Source organism: Phoca vitulina, unplaced genomic scaffold, assembly GCF_004348235.1.
Source record: "Phoca vitulina isolate PV1807 unplaced genomic scaffold, GSC_HSeal_1.0 scaffold15, whole genome shotgun sequence".
Lineage (NCBI taxonomy): Eukaryota > Metazoa > Chordata > Mammalia > Carnivora > Phocidae > Phoca > Phoca vitulina.
In genome coordinates, this window is record NW_022589718.1 from 29797838 (window position 1) to 29823831 (window position 25994).

Consider the following 25994-nt stretch of genomic DNA (forward strand, 5'->3'; position numbering starts at 1 on the left):
TATTGACCCAATAACCTAGTTGTAAGCCTAGATGCTACTTTCATAGTTATCACAAAACAGTTAAATCACAGACACCTTGTAGAGAGTTTCTATTGGCTAAAATTAAAGGCTTCAAGTCAGTGATTTAAATCCGAAGATTCAACAAAGTTGACTGCTATAGTAATGCTTGAGGTATATGAAGAACTAACCATAAAGGGACAAAAAGCTAACTGGAAATTGTAGGAGAAATGTGCACTCTCCTCAGCAGTGGCCCTGCTGAGCACACATATGACACGTCCAATATGGCCTTAGCCAAATGATAGCAAAGCTCACCCCTTCTAGTAAGCTTCAGATATCTTAAGGTAAAATCCAATATAGTAATTTTGTATTTTAAATCATATAGCACAGTGAAATTGGAATGTGAGAAGACCTAGGTTTGAGTATGGCTCTATGTTAACTCTGTAAGTCACTTGACCTTCCCCATCTTCATCCTCTTTTTGCAGTTTGATGAAGTAATTTTGGTTCTTCCAATTTTAAATGTCTATGATTTTTCTCTCATGATTTTAATATCTACTAGAACTGATAAATTCAGTAAGGTTGCAGGATACAAAACCAATATAAAGAAATCCACTGCATTTCTATAAGCTAATAATGAAGTAGCAGAAAGAGAAATTAAGAAAACAATCCCATTTACAATTGTACCAAAAATAATAAAAACTTAGCCAAAAACCTGTACTCTGAAAACCATAAAACAGTGGTGAAAGAATTAAAGATGACACAAACAAATGGGAAGATATTCCATGCTCTTGGCCTGAGAGAACAAATATTGTGAAAATGTCCCTATTGCCCAAAGCAATCTAAGATTGAATGCAATCCTTATCAAAATACCAATAGCATTTTTCACAGAACTAGAACACATAATCTCAAAAATTGTATGGAATCACAGAAGACCCTGAATCTTAAAAAAACAATCTTAAAAAAGATGGCTAAAACTGGAGATATCATAACGTCAGATATTAAGATATATTACAGAGCTGTAGTAATCAAAACACTATGGTACTGGCACAAAAACAAACAAAGATCAATGGAGCAGAAAAGAGGCCCCAGAAAGAAACCCACAATTATATGGTCAATCTTTGACAAAGGAGTCAAGAATACATAATGGGAAAAAAGACAGTCTCTTCAGCAAATAGTATTGGAAAACTGGACAGCTGCATGCAAAAGAATGAAACTGGACAAAATTCTCACACCGTACACAAAAATAAACTCAAAATGGATTAAAGACCTAAACGAGAGACCTAAAACCATAAAAAATCCTGGAAGAGAGCACCCGCAGTGATGTCTCTGACATGAGCTGTAACGATGTTTTTTAGATACGTCTCCTGAGGCAAGGAGAACAAAAGCAAACACAGAAAGCTTTTGCACAGTGAAGGAAACAGTCTAAAAAACTAAAACACAATGTTCTGAATGGAGAAGATATTTGCAAATGACATATCTGATAAATGGTTATTATGCAAAATACAGAAAGAGCTTACATAACTCAACACCAAAACCCCAAATAATCCAATTTAAAATATGGGTAGAAGACATGAACAGACCTTTCTTCAAAGAAGACACAGACAGGGCCAACAGATAGATGAACAGATGCTCAACATCATTCATCATCAAGGAAGTGCAAATCAAAACCAAAAAGAGATACCACTCCATACCAGTCAGAATGGCTAAAATCAAAAACACAAGAAATAAGCGTTGGTGAGGATGTGGAGACAAAGGAACTCTCATGCCCTGGTGGGATGCAAACAGGTGCAGCCACTGTGGATAACAGTATGGATGTTTCTCAAAAAGTTAAAAATAAAATAATTATATGATCCAGGAATTCTATTACTACTACTTTACCCAAAGATTACAAAAACACTAATTCAAAAAGATACATACATGCACCCCTGTTTTTACAGCATTATTTACAATACCCAAACTGTGGAAGCAACCCAAGTGCCCTTTCATAGATGAATGGATAAAGAAAGTGTGGTGTATATATACAAGGGGATATTACTCAGCCATAAAAAAGAATGAAATTTTGCTATTGGCAACAATATGGGTGGATCTAGAGGGTATAATGCTAAGTGAAATAAGAGAAAAATACCATATGATTTCACTCAGATGTAGTATTTAAGAAACAAAACAAATGAACAAAGAAAAAGACAAGCCATGAAACAGGCTCTTAACTCTAGAGAACAAACTGATAGTTATCAGAGGGGAGTGTGTGGGGGATGGGTGAAATAGGTGAAGGGGATTAAGAGTACATTTATGGTGATGAGCACTGAGTAGTGTATAGAATTGAATCTATAGTGTTGAATCATTACATTGTATACCTGAAACTAATATAACACTGTATGTTAACTATACCGGAAAAAATAAAGGAAGGGTGTTTCTGTATTTTGTAAAGCATCAGTCATCATTCCATATATTCCATGAGAATTTTGGTTCATAAGTCTATACTGAGTTTGCTTCTAAAGCTAGTGCCATGGCTGTGCGTGACAGGTCAGATTATTTTACGGATGTGCAGCCTGCCCTAACTTTTGATTTGGGATACTATTAACATTAAAGCAGAGAATTATCCTATTCATTGGAAAGATACTTGGAACCTAGAATACCACTATAAAAAAAGTTCAGAAGGTAGGGGAAAATAGGTTATGGGGAATAACAGTGTTGTTGCTTTTCTGTTTAACATTTCTTTCATGTTAAGTATATATCCTGAGTAGAATACTTCCTTATCCATGATCTCTAAATGTTGAATAAGAATACTGAATTATATGCAACAAAATTCTTGCTTAAATACAATAATATTTTGTGGTAACTAATCAGAATATTATTAATAATGAAGTATTGGCTTATATATTTAATAAAAGCATGTAACCCAAAGATGCACAATAAAGAACTAGTCTGTTTAATGACTTTCTCCGCAGATAAAATTCTGATTTTCTCTTACAAAGAGAAGAACTATTCCTACCTGTACCTAAATGAGAAAATTAACAGGCATGTATTTTAGTTTAATATATAAGTAAGCAAATATGATGCCCCTTATGTAAACCTGGAGCATTCTGACATGTGTATGTGTTTGTAGGATATAGAAAACCAAGAATATTGAAGTTGTACAATGAAGAATGAAGCTTTGGCCATACTTGGTGTCTTTTAAATCATCAGCAAGCAAATAAAAGAAAACAAAAACAAAAACAAAAGATTCAATAAAGAGTACCTAACTTATTCATACAAATCCTATTATTTCTATTGATTTAGTAACTAGTAAACCTCATTTTCCACTCTGTGAAGTGATAATGCTCCTGGCCACGTGCTTCTTTATTTCAAGACTGTAATTTGAAATATTTCAATCACCTCTGAAAGTTGCAGAATAATCCACATCTCCCAGAAGGAATATCTCCCAGAAGGAATATCATATTGCAAATGTGCTATACTTTGCAAGTACAAACAGAATGTTAAAAGATCAGGTTACCTTTCTTATTGGAAATCTACACTACACCTAAGATGTGAAATATAGCTTTTATTTTGCTGGAAGCTCTCAGAGGTGCAGCCGCTGGTTGGCAACACCATTAAGCAGGTTCAAGTTGGGAATGGAAGGTTAACAACAGTCTGTGTAATAGAAATGTAGACAAAAGATAATCCAAGTTTCCAGCTTTCAAGGGATTCACTGGCAGGAGCTGACTGTGAGCTCTCAGTATTAAATCTAATAAAGTCCTCAGGCAGAGCAATGGTGGGGTTGTTACCTTTGAGAAATGGCACTCTGTTTTTCTGCATTTGGATCAGAAATAGCCACACTGGCAAATTTTGTATTTGAGGGGAACCTGAGCTGAAATCCAGATTTGTAGTAGTTTTATGGCTCTAGTTTTTATAAATGAATTAACATTTCCAGTATGAAAAGCTTGAATGAAAATATTATTATGATACTGCTTCCTCCCAGTCATTTTCCAAGTAATAAACCAATACAGACACTGACATATAATTTTGCAACTGTGCTTTATCAAACCAAACTTCTTTTTCCTAACTTAATTTTCTCTCAAAGCTAATAGTGTCATCACAGGAAGAGTCTCTAATTTAAGAGTTACTAATCACCTTAGACTGAATTTGAATATAAAGCAGAATACTAGCTAGAGTAGAATATTGTAATAGGCAGAGGTTTGATAAGTTGTAGTTACAGTTCCCTTTTTCACATTGCCCTTCATATATTTCCTCTGGGTCATTTCTACTTACTCCAGAGTTAAGAGAGCTCACTGAAGACTCACTGCAGTCATTTTATCTAGGAAGAGCTAAATAAAAATGATAGATTCCTTGACAAGGGCTTAACATGCCCACTACACTTCTGCATGAGAAATCTTTAGTTTTCATGAAGAGTTTGTCTTACATGACCTTTTATCTAATTATTTTTTAAAGAACAATCTGAGACCAATGAGAAAGACACCACTGTATCAGTCTGATTTTTTTGAATTAAATATATATATATATATATATATATATATATATATATATATATATTTATATATTTATATAACCAAAAAATAGACTACAAGTGGTAAAAACACACCTTACTCTAAACCCTAAAACCATTAAACCACTAAACCAAATAAAAACTGCCACTGCCCCACCATTGATGGGTAAATCAGGTGGATGCTACCTTTATGTGAAATTCCATAATTTCTTTTGCTTAAAACTCCATATGAAATCGATTTCTTTAACAATTGCTACATTTAGGCTGGGGATTTAATTCAGCCCAAGACTAGAGTAAAGTGAATTTACTGTAGTCTTTCTAAGATGACAGAGGGTGAAAATTTGATTTTCCATTAAATATGATATAGTCAATAGGAAAAAGAAAGGAAAAAGTAAAATGCACAAGAAAATGGCAGGGCTAAACAGGATACACTGGGTAATGCCTGGGTCAGTCCTTTGTTCACCTTTGTTTCCTCTTGCATTATATTCATTTTATGGTCTGAGTACCCATGCCACTTGCTTTAACACAGGTGCACACATCCCGCCCTCTCCAGCCACTTCCTCCTTGACAATAAATCCAACTAGTGTGAATGCTCTAGGACATCTTCAACTTTAGGTATCATATTAGGGAAGCAGAACCAAGAGGATATACATACATATATGAAAATATTTGTTACAAGAATCGGCTCACATGGCTATGGAGGCAGAGTGGTCCCACAGTCTGTTGTCAGCAAGGTGAAGAAGAACCAGGAAATGGGTGATATAATTCAGTCGGAGTCTGAAGGCCTGAGAACCAGGAACTCTGATGCCTGAATGCAGGAGAAGATGAATGCCCTAGTTCAAGAAGAGAGAGGGAATTGGTCCTTCTTTCATCTTTTTGTTCTATTTGGGCCATCAGTAGATTGGAGGACTCCCACCCACAGGGGTGAGAGCAGGTCTCTTTACTCAGTCTACTGAAGGACGTGCTAATCCCTTTCAGAAATACCCTCACAGACATAACCAGAAATAATGTCTTACCAGCTATCTGAGCATCTCTTAACCCAATCAAGTTGACACATAAAATGAACCATTATGGAATATCAATTGGGTATTTTGCAACAGGAAAGATATTTGGATTCTCTAATAAGGGATACGCATTGTAGGGAGAAGCTATTACATTACAGAAGTGCAATAAATCATTTTAAAGGAGAAATATACTTACTTTGCTATACATATTTCTAATTTCTCACACAAAATACACGGGGGCAGAGCACGTTAAGGATGGTAAGGCACAATTAAGAAAGCATAATGTAAGATCATTCAAATTATTGCACTACTTACATCCTTACACTGTACAGTGAGTGAAGCATGTCTGCGTTCTTCCGTCACGTGGACGGTGGTATCAGACCATAAATGCTGTAACTGTGAGTCAGAAAATTGCTGGTTCATAGCTCTGGTTTCACATCTGGCAAGTAGATTGCACAGACATTCCCTAGAGATAGCATATGGTCTTTGAAGACCTAGATACCGTTGGAAATTGAATTTATATGACATCTGGATAAGCAGAAATGTCATGATGGCACTAAATGGCCCTATTACGGTTGCTGCATATGAAGTTAGTGCAAAAAGATAAACACCAAGCGCACTTCAAATACTTAATCAGTAGCCTTGTCCACATTAGCTCAACTATGCCATGTTTTCATTGTCTTTTTCAACTTCTCATAAGCTGACACATTTTCTTTTGGACACTGTTGTTAGGTCAAGCCATGTTCTTATGGAATCCCAGAAAAAATGTTTATGGCCCAACACAATAATGCAATTTAGACTTCTCTGCCAGAACTCCCATCAGAATTGGTTTGTAGTTTAATTACAAAAAAAAAAAAAAAAAAAAAAAGAGAAAAAAAAGAAAATGCTACCAACAGAAAACAAAGACCAAAGGAGTGAACCCCAGTGAAACCAAAGAACTACCAATACAATTATACTTTTAAAGTGAAAAAGAGTCATAATTTGGTCCTTTTTATTCCAATTTTCTTTATGCAAATTTAAACTGCTTTAAAAAATATACCCACCTATAAACAGCTGGCCTTTACCAATTAAAAATTGCTGTTTCAGGGCGCCTGGGTGGCTCAGTTGGTTAAGCGACTGCCTTCGGCTCAGGTCATGATCCTGGAGACCCGGGATGGAGTCCCGCATCGGGCTCCCTGCTCAGCAGGGAGTCTGCTTCTCCCTCTGACCCTCCCCCCTCTCATGTGCTCTCTCTCTCTCATTCTCTCTCTCAAATAAATAAATAAAATCTTAAAAAAAAAATTTGTTTCAGCTTCTAGTTTGGGATGGAGGTAAAATGGAATGGAAAGGTGTTGATATAAATGTTTCCAGGAATATGAGAGGATTTTGATGAATTATAATCTCTCTTGTTGAAATTAAACTCTCTTGAAACCAATCACCTATTGCAGTAATATTAGTTGATCTTCACTTAAGCTAGCAATTTTAAAAAAGGATCTTAGCAAGGAGTCTATTTGGAAAAAAAAAAAATCACTTGATCTCTGGATGATCAGTTTGATACTAATTTGGGAAATGCTAGACTAAGAAAACAAGGTTTCTGTCCTAATATCTAACAAAAGGGTTAATAGAAGGAGAAAAAAGAAAAATTAACGTTTACCAAGTTGCCTTTAATGGCAAAAAATAAATTTTTTCATCGCTTTAAATGCTTTCTGCCTAACAAGGGGTTTTTCAAATTTCAGAATTTAAGATGCTGTATAAGAGTTGCAAAAAAAAAAAAAAAAACAAAGTTGTAAGAGTTTAAAGGAGTTTAAAAACTAATCAGTATTTAGAAAACACTAGTTTAAATTTCTTTTTCAAATTTAAGTAGATTTGAGGGGCACCTGGGTGGCTCAGTCGTTAAGCGTCTGCCTTCGGCTCAGGTCATGGTCCCAGGGTCCTGGGATCGAGCCCCACATCGGGCTCCCTGCTTGGCAGGGAGCCTGCTTCTCCCTCTCCCACTCCCCCTGCTTGTGTTCCCTCACTCTCTGTGTCTCTGTCAAATAAATAAATAAAATCTTAAAAAAAATTTTTTAAGTAGATTTGAAATCTCAACATGTTTAATAAACTCATTTCTGATATCCTTTTTATATCTAATACATAATAAAATTAATAAAAATTGGTGGTCCTCCTTGAACCCACTTGAAGGAAAAACAAAGACATTAAAATCCAGAAAGGTCTTTCAAGTTTTATGCTTGTCTCAGGGAATTTAAAGATGAAAAATGCAAGGCTGCTTAACGGAGCTCACATTTTAGTGAGGTTTTCTGAGAGGCAGATAGTCGTGATGAGACCATGCCATAAGTGTTTACATCATCATAGGTATGTTCAGAGTGTCCCTCAAGTTGGGAGGGGTTAGGAATGACTAACTTCCAGATACCTCAGGGAGGGAGGCATGAGGTGGCTCCATTCATCACCAGAAGGCTGGCCTCCAAGTGTGGCAGTGACACCAAGGAGGAATGACAGCTCCAACAGAAGACATTTTAGAATAAATATTAAAGATGTCATTAATATTTTACTTTGACCAGAATACAAGTATAAGCCAAATTCAAAACATTATCTTCAATTAAGATGAATTCATGAGTGGGATCCACGGACAATGAATTGGTTTTTCCCAAAACATTTTCTGAAGTGGTATTAAAACTTCCAAAACTCCCTACTTCTAAACTAAACCAAAGTAATAGTAGAAGTAGTTACAATACCTAGTTATTATAGTCTTTAATTCTACCCAAATAATTGGAAAGCAAGAGGACAGAAAATATATTTCCAACAACACTGCTGATGCGAAAAAGATCGTCTCTTCAGATAGTATGGGAAAACTGGACAGCTACATGCAAAAGAATGACTGGACAAAATTCTCACACCATTCACAAAAATAAACTCAAAATGGGTTAAAGACATAAACGGGAGACCTGAAGCCATAAACATCCTTGAAGAGAGTCCAGGGAGTAATGTGTCTGACGCCAGCTACTGTGTCTCTCCTTGCATCGGTTTAGACTTGGTAGTAATGGAGAAATATGGGATATGTGGATGCTCTAGGATGATCACATTCCCGTTTATCAGATGGTTGGTGTTCTGGGTTTCTGTAGAACTAGCACATTCAAGAGCAGTCAGACTAACCTTGTTCTGCCTCCTTATGGAGAGTCTCCGTTCGTTGGCTTGAAGTGCAACTGTCTGTCCTCTCATTCTTAGTGGACTCACACCCCCAGTGCACACCCATAGGGGTGAATCAACTCAAGCTCTCAGGGCAGTAGAACTCCCACGGAAACTGCTTCATGTCACTTTTGTTTGTTGGAAGATTTCTGCCATCAATGTCTAAGGGTACTCTAGTTATGATGGTTTTTAATTCTATTCAAATTACTAGTAGCATCCTCATTTTCCTTAGCTTTTTTTCCCCCTGTCTTCTGCCATTTTTATTAGCTTTTGTGCGAAAATTCTGTCCTCTTTATAACAGACTTCATAAACCCATCATAATGGACTATTTTTTTTTTCCCCTCCAAGTGATAACAGCAAGCCGCAATGCACTAGATATACTCTTTAAAATTTGGATTAGATTCCTTCTTTTTTCCTTCCTCCCTCTCTCCTTCCTTCCCTCCTTCCTTTCTCCTATCCTTCTCTCCCCCCCACCCCATTTCTGCCTCTTTCTTTTGCCTTATGCTGTATATCTTTGGGCTGATCTATTGACAGCTGAGCAACTGAAGGTGTCTAGGGTGGTGTGTGTGTGTGTTAATGGCAATATATAATCATGTTTTCTGAGATGTAGACAGCTGATCTCCTTAAGGTTTTACTGGTAGTAAACCTATGGTGTTTATTATTTTAAAAGGTAAATACTGAAAATATAAATGGGTTCATAAAAACTTAAATTCATGAATAAAGGATTTATTATATTGTCACTATATATGATGGCCATGTGTTTTCATAATATCATTCAATTTCTTTGCCAGACTAATACTATCCTAGGTATATAATAGGATCGACATAGGATTTAGTCTTGTATTCTTTATACCTGCCTTAGTCATCATCAGATTTATGCCTTCCAGAAATTTTAAGTCATCCGCACCCATGTAAATAATTCAAGAATACAAGCAAATATGCAATTCACAGTTTCTACTAAATATAACATGGCAGTTAACTTTTGATTCTTTGGAAATAATTTAACTATTCCATTCAAATACATTTTTTGCTTTTAGTAGGATACAGAAGTACTTATTTTAAGACAAAATTTAATCTATTTGATTTCTGAAGATATTGGGAATGGTATAAACCTGTAATAATAGTTTTAATTGTTAGTGCTAATTATATTTTTAATTTTTAATATGCAAACTCTGATTCCCAGAAACAAGGGGTTAATTACAAACTAAACTTTCTTGGAAAAAATTGCAGCTCTGAAATTGTTTTTAAATCAATATATATTACACTTAGATTGCAAATAAGCTCTGAGGTGAGAACCATCCCTAAATGATCCCCGGTGAAGCCTGATGGAAGCCAAGAGGCAGCTCTTGATAAGTGCTCTGTGAATGCATACACCTCTCTTCTTAACTAAAGCATTTTAACTCATTATAATTTGCAAGGTATATTCCCTGTCTGCCCTGCCTGAAAATATTTCCTTTTGGATTTAGCTACAAAGGTATTTTTTTTTTGATGTTTTTGTTGTTGTTGTTTAATCCTAAAACAGCATCACAGAGTAGAGGAAGTTACATTTTATAGTCTTTTCACATAAAAATAAGGAAATTCTGTATGAAAGCTAGGCATGTGCATTTGATAGGTTTTTTAAAGTTGGAAAACAATTTTTAAGAGAAGCTTCAAATATTCAAAAATGCAAAATAAATATGCCTTTGTTATTGTAAAATCCATCATATAAAATTAAACATAATATTTGTGGGAGAGGAATTGTTTATGTTATAATTTTAAATCAAGACCACAGTCAATAAATCAGTCAATAAAATATACTTAATAGGTAAAATATACTTAGAATATTTTTCCCTGATCAGTATTACCTTAAAACTACATTCAATTCTTAAGATTACTAGGATGGAGCCTAGATTTCTATAATGAAGTATTTGGGAATATTAATTATGTTAATATTATATGAAGAAATTTCACAAATGGTTAATAATTATACTTTCAATCCTTAGTTGCATAAAGTGAATAAAGCTACTCAGGCTATCATTTCTGGGTCTGCATAACTTCTCTGACAGAAGTGCTCTGTTATTGGGGCACCTGGGTGGCTCAGTGGTCAAGTGTCTGCCTTTGGCTCAGGTCATGATCCCAGGGTCCTGGGATGGAGCCCCACATTGGGCTCCCTGTTCAGCGGGGAAACTACTTCTCCCTCTCCCTCTGCTCCTACTCTCTCTCTCTCTCTCAAATAAATAAAATCTTTAAAAGAATAAGAAAAGTGCTCTGATATTTATATTGTGCTTTTCTTTTACCCTTAACGAATTGTTAACTATATTTGAGACTCACATCGTACCTGTCTGCTTTATGGAGCAAACGTAAATTCCAGTTTGAAAGACACACTAGTAGCATTTCCGGACTCTGCTTGGCTTACTAGGTTAGTCATTCTTCAGTCCTGATTTTGTACAGGAGCCAAACAGGTGCTTTTTAATGTACTTCAAGCATGCCAGGCTGAGAACAACGGGCTTGTTAAATAAACGTTTCTCAGAGACTTAATCGAGGGTCATTAAAGGTAGGAAGAGACTTCTAACTGTGACTTGCAATCTTGTGCCCCGGAGGCATGTGTGGATGTAATGAACTGACGTGGATGTTTCCAGGAGTGCCTGTAATGTGCCAAACCATTAGGCTTAGTGTTTGCGTGTATATACGTTCTCATTCAATCGCTAAAACACAGCGGAACAGAATTGTTAGGTAGAAATTGAGGCTCAGAGAAGTTATGCAACTTGCATAAAGTCATGCACTGGTTAAGAAGTAACCTAGGCAGATACTGAATTTTAATCCAAATGTTCAGACTGTCTATCATGTTTACCACCTTACTGCATTGCATGGGAAGCCTAAGGGCCTTTAAGAGGCCTATCTGGAACTGGATCTCTGCCTTTGGTGAAAGATTTCCTGTACTTTTACAGACTAGTAGACTTAAGTCCTGTTCTGGGAACACTGTTCCCACTTCAGGACTTATTTGCCCTGTGCAAAGTTATTTAATCTGTTAATTTTAGGTTTCTTTCTCTAAAAATAGTGAAAATGATATTTCAAACTGTCGCCCAAGGGTGTCATAAAAATTAATGTAATAATCATGGTCATAAGTCATTTTAAGCTACTAAAGAAAATTTCTGACTGGTAGATAAATCCACAAATTCTATTTTTATCCTCCCACAGAGCCCCCACCAGAGGCCCACGCCCCCACGTACTCCCATTTTCCAAGAACACAATGAAGAACGGACAGAAGACACTGTGGGAAGTAGCACCATGGCCCCAAGGAAAACACTAATAATGACATGAATCTTACTTTCAATTTTGATGAACATTCTTCTTTGCCCAAAGCCTGGTTCCTTTTTTAATACACAGTGACTATGAGACTGACTGACTTTTAAATAATTTCTGTGATAAAACCATAATTGTAAGCCTCCATAGATCTAAATTTCTCTATCAGCATATAGATAGTATATTACCTTCATTAATATTTTGTCAAATAAATTTGAATGCGATCAGTACTTACCATGCTTTCTGCAGTAGATCTTAGGCAAGACTACCTTCAAGTTAAGGGAATCAAAAAGGAATTTATGATGATAAAATTTATCCGGTACTAGAAGGAAGATTTAATAACTAAAAGAAATAGGAAAGAGCAAAAAAAAATTTTTGAAGAAGACTAGCAAAATAAACACGTTTGGCATGCTAAAGCATGCCATCAAGCAGATCTGTCTCCTCGTTCCCATGGGAATCAAGGAACTGAATCTGTTACCTTTAATTTCCATATTTTGTTAACATGGACTTAATAATAACTTATGTGGGTTATGGAGGGAAAATGAGAAGTACATAAGATAAAACTTGTAATACTCAAAAGTAAGTGACTGATCAATTCAAGTTTATCAATTAAAATTTTTTTTTTAAAGATTTTATTTATTTATTTGAGAGAGAGAGTGAGAGAGAGAAAGAGCACAAGAGGGGGGAGCGGGAGAGGGAGAAGCAGACTCCCTGCGGAGCAGGTAGCCCGATGCGGGACTCGATCCCGGGACTCCAGGATCATGACCTGAGCCGAAGGCAGTCGCTTAACCAACTGAGCCACCCAGGCGCCCTATCAATTAAATTTTAATATTTAACTTTTATTGTTTGATCACTAATCAGTAGTAATTTCTGCTAGTAAAATAGATACTCATATTATAATGATGGTTTTGTTTATTTTATAAAAAGTGAAGGCAACAAATTATTTTATGTCATTTTTTCTCAGTTCTTCAAATTAAGGAATTACATTTACATAGATAGTTCCAAATATTGGGTTATTTGGTTAATATGTCATACTATCAGATTTACCTGTTTCCTTAAAATATGCTGTACGGGGCTGAATAATGCCCATCTCAAATTATGAAAAGTGGATTCCCTTATAAAAATAGAGAAAATCGGACACAGAGACACAGAGAGCAAACACCAGGTAACGATATAGACAGAGATTAGAGTGGTGCATCTACAAGGCAAGGAACACCAAGGATCTCTGGCAACTTCCAGAAGCTAGGAAAGAGAGCAGATTCTTCCTCAGGGTCTTCAGGTGGAACCCACCCTGCTGATATCTTGATTTTGGACTCTACCCTCCCAACTATGACAGAATACATTTCTGTTGTTTTAACTGCCCTGGTTTGTTGGGCTTTGTTATAGCAGCCCTTGGAAACTAAGATACTGATCCTGGGTAGTGGGGCGTTACTGTAACACACAGAAAAATGTGGAAGTGCTTTTGGAATTGGGTAATAGAGGCTGGCAGAATTTTGATCCTCAGTATAGAAAAGCCTAGGTTGCCTTGAAGAGACTGTTTTTTAGAAATAATAGATGTTAATGGCAATTCTGGTGAGGTCTCAAAAAGAAGTTAAAAAAATAGAGAAAATGTCTATATCTTAGGAAAACATGTATTATCATGAACAGAATACTGCTGGAAATGTGTTAAAGTACTTCTGGTAAGGTCTCAGGCACAAATGAGAAACATGCTATTGGACACTGGAATAAGATGATCCTTGTTTTTCTATTTTTTAAATTAGGCTCCATGCCCAGCATGGAGCTCAGCATGAGGCTTGAACTCACCACCCTGAGATCCAGACCTGAGCTGAGATCAAGAGTCTGACATTTAACCAGCTGAGCCACCCAGGCACCCTGATCCTTGTTTTAAAGTGATAGAGAATGTGAGTGAATTAACTTCTGTTGGGTGGAAAGTAGATCTTGCAAGTAATAAACGTGGATATTTAGCTGAGGAGCTATCCAAGCAATGTGCAAAAGGTGAAGCCTCATTTCTCTTTGCTGCTTATAATGCAATGTAAGAGGAAAGAGAGAAACTGAGGAAGAAGCTGCTAAACACAAAGGAATCAGCACTTGATGAATTGGAAAATTCTCAGCATATCTAGATAGTCTGCCTTGGAAACAAGCGCGAAGGTGTAGCTGGGAAATCTTTGCTAAACAGATTAGGAATGTGATTTATGGATGCAATAACCATCTCAGCAGAAGCCAGGAATAGATATGGGATTATCCAGGAGAGATCTGCAGAGAACCCTCATATTTAATGGTGTATATACCCCTGACAGTCACAAAAGAGCAATAATAAGGCTTTTGAGAATTTTATATGGACACTACCAGCCTAGACTGAAAAGGAGAGAGATGGGACAAAATGTAGGAGGAATGACGCTGACAGCAGAGACAAGGATGCTGAGGCCAGAAAGGACAAGTTTGTTGCCTGAGGGTCAAGGGGGTGGACTGTCCCAGAAGGCTTAGAGGACAGAGCTTCTAGCCACAGGAGATTACTTTCAGGCCTAGAGACCTACTGGAATTTGCTCTGATAGGTTACAAACTTGCTTTAGACCAGTAAGCCCTATTTTTTTTTTTCTTCATTTTCTCCCTTTTGGAATAGGAATATATATTCCATTCTGGCCTATCACTGTATTTTGGGAGCAGATAACTGGTTTTCTAGTTTTATTGATCACTGGCCAAAGAGGAATTTTGTCCTAAGATGGACAATATGCAGAGACTCATTTGTATCTGATTTAGATAATAAGATTTGGAACATTTTTGAGTTGATATTTAGATGAGATTTTAGATTTAGAGTTAATGCTTGAATGGGTTAAGACTTCTGGAGATGTTGAGATTGGGTGAATGTATTTTGCACATGGAAAGGATTTGAATTGGGGGGGGTGCAGAGGGTGGACAGTACTGGGTTGAATAGTGTCCTCCCCCCACATTCACATCCACCCAGAACCCCAATATGTAACCTTACCTGGAGATAGGGTTTTGCAGACATAATTAAATCAAACTGGATTAGCTTGGGCTCTAAACCAGTATGAAGGATGCTCTTTTAAGAAATGAGGAATTTGAACATGAAAACATGGAGGTGGAGATTGGATGGATGCATCTAGAAGGCAAGGAACACCAAAAATTTCTGTCAACTGCCAGAAACTAGGACGGAGGCATGGAACACTTCCTCCCTCAGAGGTATGTGCTATGGTGAGCGCTGTGAATTGTGCAAGACTGTTGAATCACAGATCTGTACCTCTGAAACAAATAATACATTATATGTTAAAAAAAAAAAAAAGATAGTAGGAAGGGAAAAATGAAGGGGGGAAATCGGAGAGGGAGACAAAGCATGAGAAACTATGGACTCTGAGAAACAAACTGAGGGTTCTAGAGGGGAGGGGGGTGGGAGGATGGGTTAGCCTGGTGATGGGTATTAAAGAGGGCAAGTTCTGCATGGAGCACTGGGTGTTATACGCAAACCATGAATCATGGAACACTCCATCAAAAACTAATGATGTAATGTATGGTGACTAACATAACATAATAATAAACTAATGATGTAATGTATGGTGATTAACATAATAAAATAAAATTTAAAAAAACTATATGGTTAACCTTATAAACATAGTATACCTCATGTAAATGGAGACCAAATAGGAAAAGGATACAAATACATGATGTGTCATATGCAGAGAAAAAGTCCTAACACTTTTTATGGGAATTTCCCCCTATCATAACAAGGTAAAAATAAAAGTATATTCAATCACTCATCTAAGCTGGTTTCAAGTGTTCTGAGTCGGTATCACACAATGGTACTTAGTGAACCTACATTCAACCAGAAATATTGTTTGATATATTAGCATGAAACTTTGTAATTTTTTTGTTTTTGTTTGGTTGGAATTTGGGTGAATAAGATTATAAAAGCAGATGACGGGGGGAAATGCCTACATCAAAGTAACTCAAAGCTGTACTGTGAATATGGTCACCCACATGTGGAAATGAAAAGACACCAAATTTAAAGCTAGATTTGTTAGAGGAATAAAAGTGATAAAATATTGTTATATACTTTATTTGTTGGACAAGCCAAGTCATTTTTGACATTTTGTTATTCTTGGTATATTGACTAGAGATCTCCATATAGTAGTTCAAATTTGATTCAGTTTTGCTATTACTGACAGAGAGAAGATAGCAAACACAAATGCTGAGAGTTTTAAAACTGCCGTTCAGGGAGTGTTATTATTTTTCTATAATTCATACTACTAAAATGATATAAAACAGACATTTAGGCTGGGTTTTACAGTGTTTAAAGTAACTTCTAATCTCTCTTAATGAAGAATGTGAAAGCATTAAATACAATGGAAATGCCAGTGGAAAGATGATGAGTACTGTTCTTTCATACTTTGTTGATATTTTGTTGCTCGGGGTTAGAAGTTCTTTGTGTAGCATAAAATATAAAACTTAAAATTGAGATGGATTTTGTTAATTATAAATATCCCAAATCTGAGGATATAGTATGATAAAACACAGAAATGCTTTCCAAACATTATTAATAAAAATAAAAATTCAAGATATATTGAAAGACAAGAAGGAAGTGAAATAGTGAATTTATTCTGATCGCCTGTGAGCTTTTTGGACCATGATTAGAAAATGTATTATCATAGGACATTTTTAAGAATTTTGAGATCCAGAAAGAAAAGTGAGAGACTATGAATAAATTAGGTGTTAGCTGAAGGTCATTTTAACTGTACTAATTTAGAAATATACAGAAAAAAAGAATTTCCCATTTCTTACTGAGACACAATATATACACAGGAGATATTAGATATGGCTTCAGATCCTGTTTGGACACCTTCTTAATTATCTTTAATAAAAATGAAATTTTAGAAATGAGATTAATTCAACAAATCAATTGATAATGACTAATTAATGTCAGTTATTTATGAAGCAGTTTGAAGCTGGAACATGCTATGCTTGTTAAGTAGTATTAAGATTATAATGATGAAGAATGTGGATAAAAAATCTGGCATGAGTAACATTTTAAAGAACCATTTGTATTATGAATGTTATAAAAAAATGGCATAGTATTTAGGAAGAGATATGCAGTTATGTTTCTTAGATTTCTTTTCCTTAAGATTTTATTTATTAGAGAGAAAGATAGAACACGAGCAAGGGGTAGAGGCAGAGGGAGAGGGAGAAAACAGTCTCCCCACTGAGCAGGGAGCCCGATGCGGAACTCGATCCCAGGACCCTGAGATCATGACCTGAGCCGAAGGCAGACACTTAACCGACTAAGCCACCCAGGCACCCCTTAGATTTCTTTTTTAAACTTTTTTCTTATACAATTAAAGGTGTCTTTTTAATTCACTCTTATGCTTCATTTCTAATGTCAATCAATCAAAAAGTGTTGAAGCCCCTAACATTTAACAGATACTCATCTGAGCATTAGGAATTTACTGGTGAATAAGCAGAATCCCTGCCTTCAAGGCACTTATATTTTGATGGAAGAAGCAAATCTAAAGATAAAAACACAGAATTAAGAATTTCAGAGACCAACAGATGGTATGAAGAAGATTAACTAGGATCAAGGGAGAGAGTGTTATAGCTGAGTTATCTGGGAAGCCCTTGTGAGCTTTGACATTATGCCTAAATATGAGAAGACACCAGCCAATGGCCAAGATAATAACAAATATGAGCTCAAGTCAGAAACAAGATTTGCTAGTTCGTGAAACAAAAATAAATCAAATGCAGCTGGAGTGCACCGAGGCTGTAGTAGAACAGAAAATCAGGTATCTGGGCAAGATGATGAGAAGTCGCTGGAAACCTGAGGAGTGACTGACTGATAGGAGTTTTATTCTGGCAGTTGAGTTGAGAATGCATTCTGTAGGTACAGGTTTAGGAAAAGAGGAACAGGTGGCTAAGGGTTTGTTTTTTCAACAGCTTTGTTGAGGTATATTTTATGTATCACAAAGTTTATCCATCTCAAGTGTACAAATCCTTGATCTTTAGTAACTACCCAACACTTTAACCACAACATCCCTCTCCTCCCACCAAAGATCCATTATGTCCCCCTGCAGTTCATCTCCATTCCCATCCCAAACCTTAGGCAACCACTACTCTGCTTTCTGTCTCTATAGATTTGCTTTCTTGTGGACGTGTCAGAGGAATGGATTCATTCTATCTGTGGCCTGATTACTGATAGCAGTTCATGCCAGAATAATAGAAAGGGTGAGAGGTCGTCTGCGTTGGCACTGATTTTGAAGGTAGAACTGGCAGGCCATTCTGTTGAATTGCATGTAGAATCTGAAGGGAATAAAAGAATTAAACATAAAAAGATTCTCAGACTTTTTGCTTTTGATGGTGTGATTATGCGTATGGTGATCCTATGATGATGATGAAAAATCTACAAGGAAAATATTTCAGATTTTTACTAGATATGAGAGTCAAGATACCAACCAAGTCGGCATTGGGTATATAGTGCATCTGGGAGGAGTCAGCAGAGGACAGACTCATCATGGATGAGATCACCTAGGGAGGTCTAGGAGGGTGAGAGCAAAACAGGGAGAGAGGGAGAGAGGAAGAAGGCAGGAGCAGAGCTTCTGGGCACTGTAACAGTCTGTCCCACGCCATTTGCAGGACTCAAAAACGTGGGCCCCTTGTACAAAAAAAAAAAAAAAAAAAAAAAAAAAACCGCTGAGAACTTGAATTACTGGTTTCCAGTCCAGCATTTAAAAAGCTTAGAAGTCTTCACTACATCATAATGACAAGTAAAAAACCCAAAAACTAAAAAATCAAACTCTTCATAGATCTATCATAGAAGTGAGAGGCCAAGGCAAACTGCTGACAGCAAAATTAGACAGACAGGCAGATACAGAGAATCCCAGCTTTGGGTGCAGAAACCTGCCCAGGAACCAGTACTGGGGCTGGAAAACCTAAACTGTAATTGACAAATTGCTGGAGTCTCTCGGTGTCGACAAGTCTGAGAGAGAAAAACCCCAAGGGGACCCAATTTTACCTCTAGGAGTTGTACCAGGCCTTGCAGTGAATATTGCAGAAAAATACCCTCAGGCTTCTGGCAGGGAGAGGGGAAAATGAGTCAATTTGAAATGCACCAAAACTTGCTGTTCGTCTTAGCAAAACTTGCTCTAAGGAGAAACTTTTACTGGAGCCTGACATACTTGGGAGAAGGGAAATACCCAACTCCATCCCTGGCTAGCCTTTTGTATGGGGGAAGGGAAAAACACAACTCCAGTGAACTTCAGCCATTCTCTCCCACCTAAGGGGGTAAAAAACTGAGAAGCACCGGTGAAGTTCACAGTTCAGGTACAGCCTCGCCAGAAGACTGGCACCTTATCATAGGATTATGGAACACATCCCTGTTCCCCCACACTGTACCACATCACTCAACACCGATGTATAGCAGTTTCTTTCACTCAGTGGATCATCTATGCCTCTCAACAAAAATGGCAAGATATACTAAGGAATAATGCAGAGTCTAAAGAAAATGAACCATTCTTAGAACTGGAGACAGATATGGCAAGAAAGTGGGAATTATCAGATAAGAAATTTTCTTAAAACTATGATTAATATGCTAGGGCTTTAATGGAAAACATATGGATAATGTAAAGAGAAAGATGGACATTCTGAGAATTAATAAAAAAGAAATGCTAGAAATCAGAACCAGTGTCATAAAAATGAATGTCTTTGATGGACACATTAGAAGACTGGGTATGGCTGAGCTTGAGGATATGACAATAGAAACTTCAAAATCTGAAAAGAGAAAAATATTTGGGAAAAAAAAAAAAGAATAGCCAGGAACCATGGGACAACTACACAGGCATAAGATGCACAAATAAGAATACCAAAAGGAAAGAAGAGGAACAGGAGCAATAATCAAAGCAATAATGATTGAAAATGTCCTCAAATTAATGTCAGATACCTAACCATAGATATAGGAAGTTGGAAGAGCATCAAGAAGGATAAATATAAAAAGAGCTACATTTAGGCAAATCATATTTAAATTTCAGAAAATCAAAGATAAAAAATCTTGAACAAAGTCAGCGGTGGGGGGGAGAGGGCGGCACTTAAAGAACAGCTACGATGAGAATTATATGATTTCTCCTAGAAACCATGCAAGCAAAAAGAAAGTAGAGTGAGATATTAAAAGTGTTGTGGGAGAAAAAAAACAAACATTAACACTTAAAAGCAACCAAGATACCCTTCAGTAAGTGAATGGATGAATAAACTTTGGTATATCCAGACAATGGAGTATTATTCCCCGATAAAAATAAATGAGCTATCAAGCCATGGAAAGACATGGAGGAAATATAACACATAGTACTAAGTGAAAGCCAATCAGAGAAGGTTGTGTACTGTATGAGTCCAACTATATGATATTCTGGAAAAGCAAAACTATGGAGACTGTGAAAAGATTGCCGGGGGCTAGGGGAAGGGAGGGATGGATAGGCAGAGAGCAAAGAAAAATTTTAGGGCCATGAAACTATCTTGTATAATAGTAAAATGGTGGGTATATGTCATCATACAATTTGTCAAAATCTATGGAATATACAAAAGCAAGAGCAAACAATTACATAAACTATGGACTTTGAATGGTAATGACATACCAGTGTAGGTGAGTCAGTTGTAATAGATTTATCTTCTACTGGGGGTTAGTGATAGTGGAGGAAGCCGTGTGTGGGCAGGGTCTTTGGGAAATCTCTGCTCTTTCACCTTATTTTGCTGTGAACCAAAAGCTGCTATAAAAAACAAAGTTTCTTAATTAAAAAAAGTTACTAATAACTTTAACATGACATCATTAAAGAATATAATTAATCATGGGCCTCTTTTAAGTAGGATACTCTGTGCAGCTACCCACATTTTGCACACCCATGAAGCCAGTCTCATGGTGAAAGGACAAGAGAAATCAGAGAAGACTGTGTCTTACAGAAGCTTAAATAAAGATGTCATGGACTTTATATGCCCCCCCCATTCATATGTTGAGGCTCTAACCCCCAAATGTGACTGGATTTAGAGATAGGACCTTTTGAGAGGTAGTTAAGGTTAAGTGACATAATAATCATTGGGCTCAAATTTGGTTTGGCTAGTATCCTTATAAGAAAATTAAGAGACAAGATCTCTCTCTCTTTTTCTCCATGCTTGCACAGACAAAAAGACATGTGAGCATGCAATGAGAAGGCAATCATCTATACATCAGGAAGAGAAATCTCACTAGAAAGTTCTAACCTCCAGAACTGTGATTAAAAACATTTCTGTTCTTTAAGCTACCCAGTCAATGATATTTTGTGATGGCAGCCCTAGAGGCTAAGACAAAATGTTTCAAAAAGGGAGTAGTCACTATGTCCAGTGCTTTCAAGTTCATGCCCTACATGCACTGTACTTCTTATAACTACAGAATAGTGGAAGAGATAGCATTCTCTGATAATAAATTTTCCATACTTAATTGCTCTTAAAATTTAATGTCTTTGCAATATGTGTGAAGGATCCATGTCAACATGACTGGATCACAGGATGCTAAGATACTTGGCTAAACATTACTTTTGGGTGTGTCTATTAGGTTATTTTGGATGAGATTAGCATTTGAATTGGTAGATTGAGTAAAGCAGATTGCTCTCTCCAGTGTGAGTGCATAGCATCCAAACTGTTGAGTGCCTGGTAGAACAAAAAGTTGGAATAAAGTAGAATTTCTCTTTCAGTCAGACTGTGGATCTGGATCGGCATTCTTATCCTGCCCTGGGGTGACTGACACCTTTAGCTCCCCTGGTTCTCAGGACTTTGGACATTTGACTAAATTTTACCACTGGTTTTGCTGAGTCTTCAGCTTGCAGATAAAAGATCATGAGACTTCTTGTCCTCTAAAATTGTGTGAGCCAGTTCCTCATAATAAATTAATCTCTCTCTCTCTCTCTCTCTCTGTGTCTCTCCCCAACCCCCAGGTTCTGTTTCACTGGAGAACACTGACAGATGCAATATGTCCCATTCATTATTCACTTTCTTGATTAAAAAGTAATCTATGACTATTTTAAAAAAAATATTCTGAAAATATGGAAGAGTATGAAGACAAAATAAAACATAAATATCATTTATCATTTCAAACACTCTGAAAAATCATGACTAATTATTATACTACCCCATATGGCATCATCCTGTACACATTTGTAGGCTTTCCTTTTAACATCCATATTTTCGCATCTCTATATGGCTGGATACTACGTAGCCATTACCATGTCAATTGACGCAAACTGCCATATTTTCACTTTTTACCACTTTTTAAAATATTTACAATATGGCAAGTATTTTATAAACTATTTTACATTCACATATCATTTATCCTTGAAGTAACCCACTGATGTATTTACATTCCCATTGTACAGTTGAGGCTCTAAGGATTAAAGAATTCAAACGATGTGCCCAAAGTTAAAGATTTAGAAGCTGGGGTTCTAAGTTTTATACCCAAGCCACTCCAATTCCAAAGTCCTAAATTGTCTTAGTCTTAATTATTTCAGGTGTATATCTCATGTATTTTTAAAATGCTGTTGTATGTACCTGAAGAACATGTTCTGTGCCTGGTGTTTCTTCTGTATGCCCTTCAATATTTAATAGACTGCTAGGCACGTATTTGTTTCTAATTAAATTCTTAATTAATTTAATTGAATTTACCATATGGTCTTTGCTATTTCATCATTAATTTATTTCTGCTATTGATTTGGACTCAGTAAAAATATACATGGTCTCCATTGATAAAAACATTAAGAGTTATGATTTATGTGGCTTAATCAAGATATTGTTTTACTAAAACACTTCTGGTCAATATAATCAAGAGAAAGTTTCTGTAATTAGTTTTTTCTCCAAATGATATGTGTCTAAAATGTAAAGAAAGGTAAAATCACTGATTAATGTTTTAATTGTGCTATTCATGAAATGATGACAAAAATTTAAAGTACGGATCAAATAATATATAGGAACGAAGCCCACATTTTCTTCCCAGAGAACTTAGTGGTTAATAAATTTTAGAAAATAATACAGAACAATTGCCATGTCCACACCCCCCCCCCCCCCAGTTCTTTCTCTCTGTGAGCTTTCAGGTCACAGCCTCTTTTAATACGTGTCTTGCAATGACACTTAAAATAATCTTTTGCTGTGATATTGTCACCAGCTCTACCCTAAGACCTGACCTTTACTCACCTGCTTGTATCCACTGACCTTTGTCCCATATTTATCCTTAAGCTCTTCTTTCCAGTTGATCTCTTAACCCTCGCAAAAGAGTTACAGGCATAGCATCCCCCGTGGAAACCAGAACTACCCCTGAAGCAATAACGACCGCCTGGACAAGGAGCTCCAGCGGCCCAGACCACCCAGACCAGTTTGAACTTGACCCCAACTCACGCCTGTGCAGACGGACCATGGAGTGACCGACAGTTACCTTCACATCATTGCAATACTAAAATCTCTGCCCAAGGAGAAGCACAAGCCTCATTGACATAACACACAACATATGTATAGTATGTTTCCTTAAGGAATATGGGCAGCCTTATGCCTGCCTCAGTAGAGAATGAACAAGAATCCCCTTTCGAACCCTAAATGAAAGGACTCATTCATCCTTTCTTGGAGAGTCACAGCTTTGGAGGTTATTCCCTATGATGTCCTTATTTGCTACAAATAAAGTTTCCTTTGTGCAACAAGTCTCCCTGGTGTGGTTTCTACGTGAATCACCAAGGAGCAAACTCATGTTAATTAGATTACAATATTTCTTCACTCTACACTTATTTCTGACACTGTTTTTGTTTTTTTTTTTTTTTTTGATATGGCACAAACTGCTCAATGTACCAATGGGTATCAAGACAAAACGGCCAGAGGGAATGATTTAAATGCAAAATGATCATTGGATGACAAGAAAATGACGCATTTTTGAAAACAGGGAGTATAAAATTTGTTCATATATATATGCGTAAATATATATATATACATGAACATGAATTTTCAATAGTTAGTGTAAGTATTCATTGAAGAAATCTTGAACCAAACGTGTAATAATCAAATACTGTTTGATATGAAATATGTATTAATTTGAAATGTTTATTTATATTAATAAATTTGCGTAGGGATATTTAATTAAAAGATTCCAAGCACCATGACCAAGTGGTATGCAAGTAGCATAATTCTAACCTGAGTGGAAGTGAGCATTGTTAGTTCTGTGTGTTCATGATAATTGACTACTCTTTTAAGTGTGATATCTAGTAGATACTTTGAATATCCAAACGTCGTTGAAAGCAATGAGACTAAATTATTCTACGAACTCTGTGATTCAGTGTTTAGTTATGTAAATTACCTTTCTCTCTCTCTCTCTCTCTCTAGCAGTTGTTGCGTATTCAGTTGGTAGGTTTTGGGTACAGCAATGTGCAACTGGAAAGATGATCTGAAATCTAGAACAGCACAGTAAAACTCAAAGAAAATAATTATAGAGCAAAGAAAGGAAGTAAAAGTTAGATGGTAAAGATAGCTTCGGAAATAATAGACGGGACAAATGAAAAACTACACAATTTTATTCCTCTTAATATAATTGAGATAGGGAAGCGGAAGACATTCTAGAAATGTTATAATGGTTTTGCCCCTTTTCCTGCTTCTATTCTTGCTAGGACATGCACCCACACCTTACACATGCCTCATAGTGTGTGTCCTCTTTGTAAGGGATAGAGTTGATCATTTCTTTAAAGTCTTCCAGGACAATAGATAACATCTAAGGAAGGATCAGGCAAGAATGACTGGATGAAACCATTGTGCATATTCTAGAGTAGAATATGCGCTACACATCTCAAAACCAAGATCCCCTGGTTCTAAGGAATAAGTATTTTATGGAGGACACCTGGACCCTTTTCCTTGTTTAACCAGTTCCTGGATGCCTGAGAGGACACATGCACCACACCACAATCCTCAATAAAACCCTCAGACGCAAAGCAGAGGTTCCCTCTACTTTCTGAATCTCCCAGACACTCTGCCTGTATCTGTACACTCTCTACATATCTTCAGTAAACTCTGCTTCCCTTCCTGCTGTCTCACGTTGGATTTCTATCCTGTGCACAGCCAAGGACCCTCTCAGCTGGTCCTGCGGGACCCCCTCTGGGTCATTGGACCCGGCCTGCCTGCTTTATAATAATGCTTAAAATCTATTTATAAAACCGTACATTATAAACATACTGATATGATCCCAAACTGAGACATAGTTCTTTGCAAATTTTGAACAAAGGTAAGTACAGTAGTCTGAAAGACTTACATGGAAATTTTTAAAATTACGAAAAAAATTAGAAATAAAATAAAAATTACCATTGTGCCTTGATTATGTTATTGTGTTAATAACCAAGTATTGCTTAATTTGAAATGTTTACAGATTATCATATTCCTTCACTCAGGTTTCCTTATAAACATAGGGCAATTATCTAGAACTATGCCTTCTTCTTCAGATGCTCAAATATACTCTGTAGAATTCTAAAAATTCTAAAAAATTCCAAGTTGATCTTATTCTTGCAATGATCAGTAATTTAAGATAGTATGGAATGTTAAAGTTCAATATGAGCGTGAAAGGGATGGTGATAATGTTGCTAACTAGGATCAATATAAAATCAACTAATATAGCATGTTCTACCATAGCGGATATTAGTTGGAACATGTTTTAGAGTGAAAAAGAAACAATGATGCAATTAACAGAGGTAACAGACATGTGATATTTACAAGGCAAATTATATAGAACCATGAAGAATATTGGTTTGAAAGGCCACATTAGGTCTAAGCAGTTATAAACTAATATAATTTTCTGTTAGTATCCAGCATGCATTTTTCCCTCATTCTAATTTTTCTTCAGTAGTATAGCACTGACATTATGATACAGGCCTTGTGTTTTTTGTTTTTGCTTTTTCACTTATTTTATTGTTTTCCCGTTCTCCTATTGAATATTTGACACTTTTATTGTCTATGGGGGAGGAATAGATTTTTAGATGTGAATACAAGAATATATGCATATATGAATAAATATTTAGATGTGAATATATGCATATATG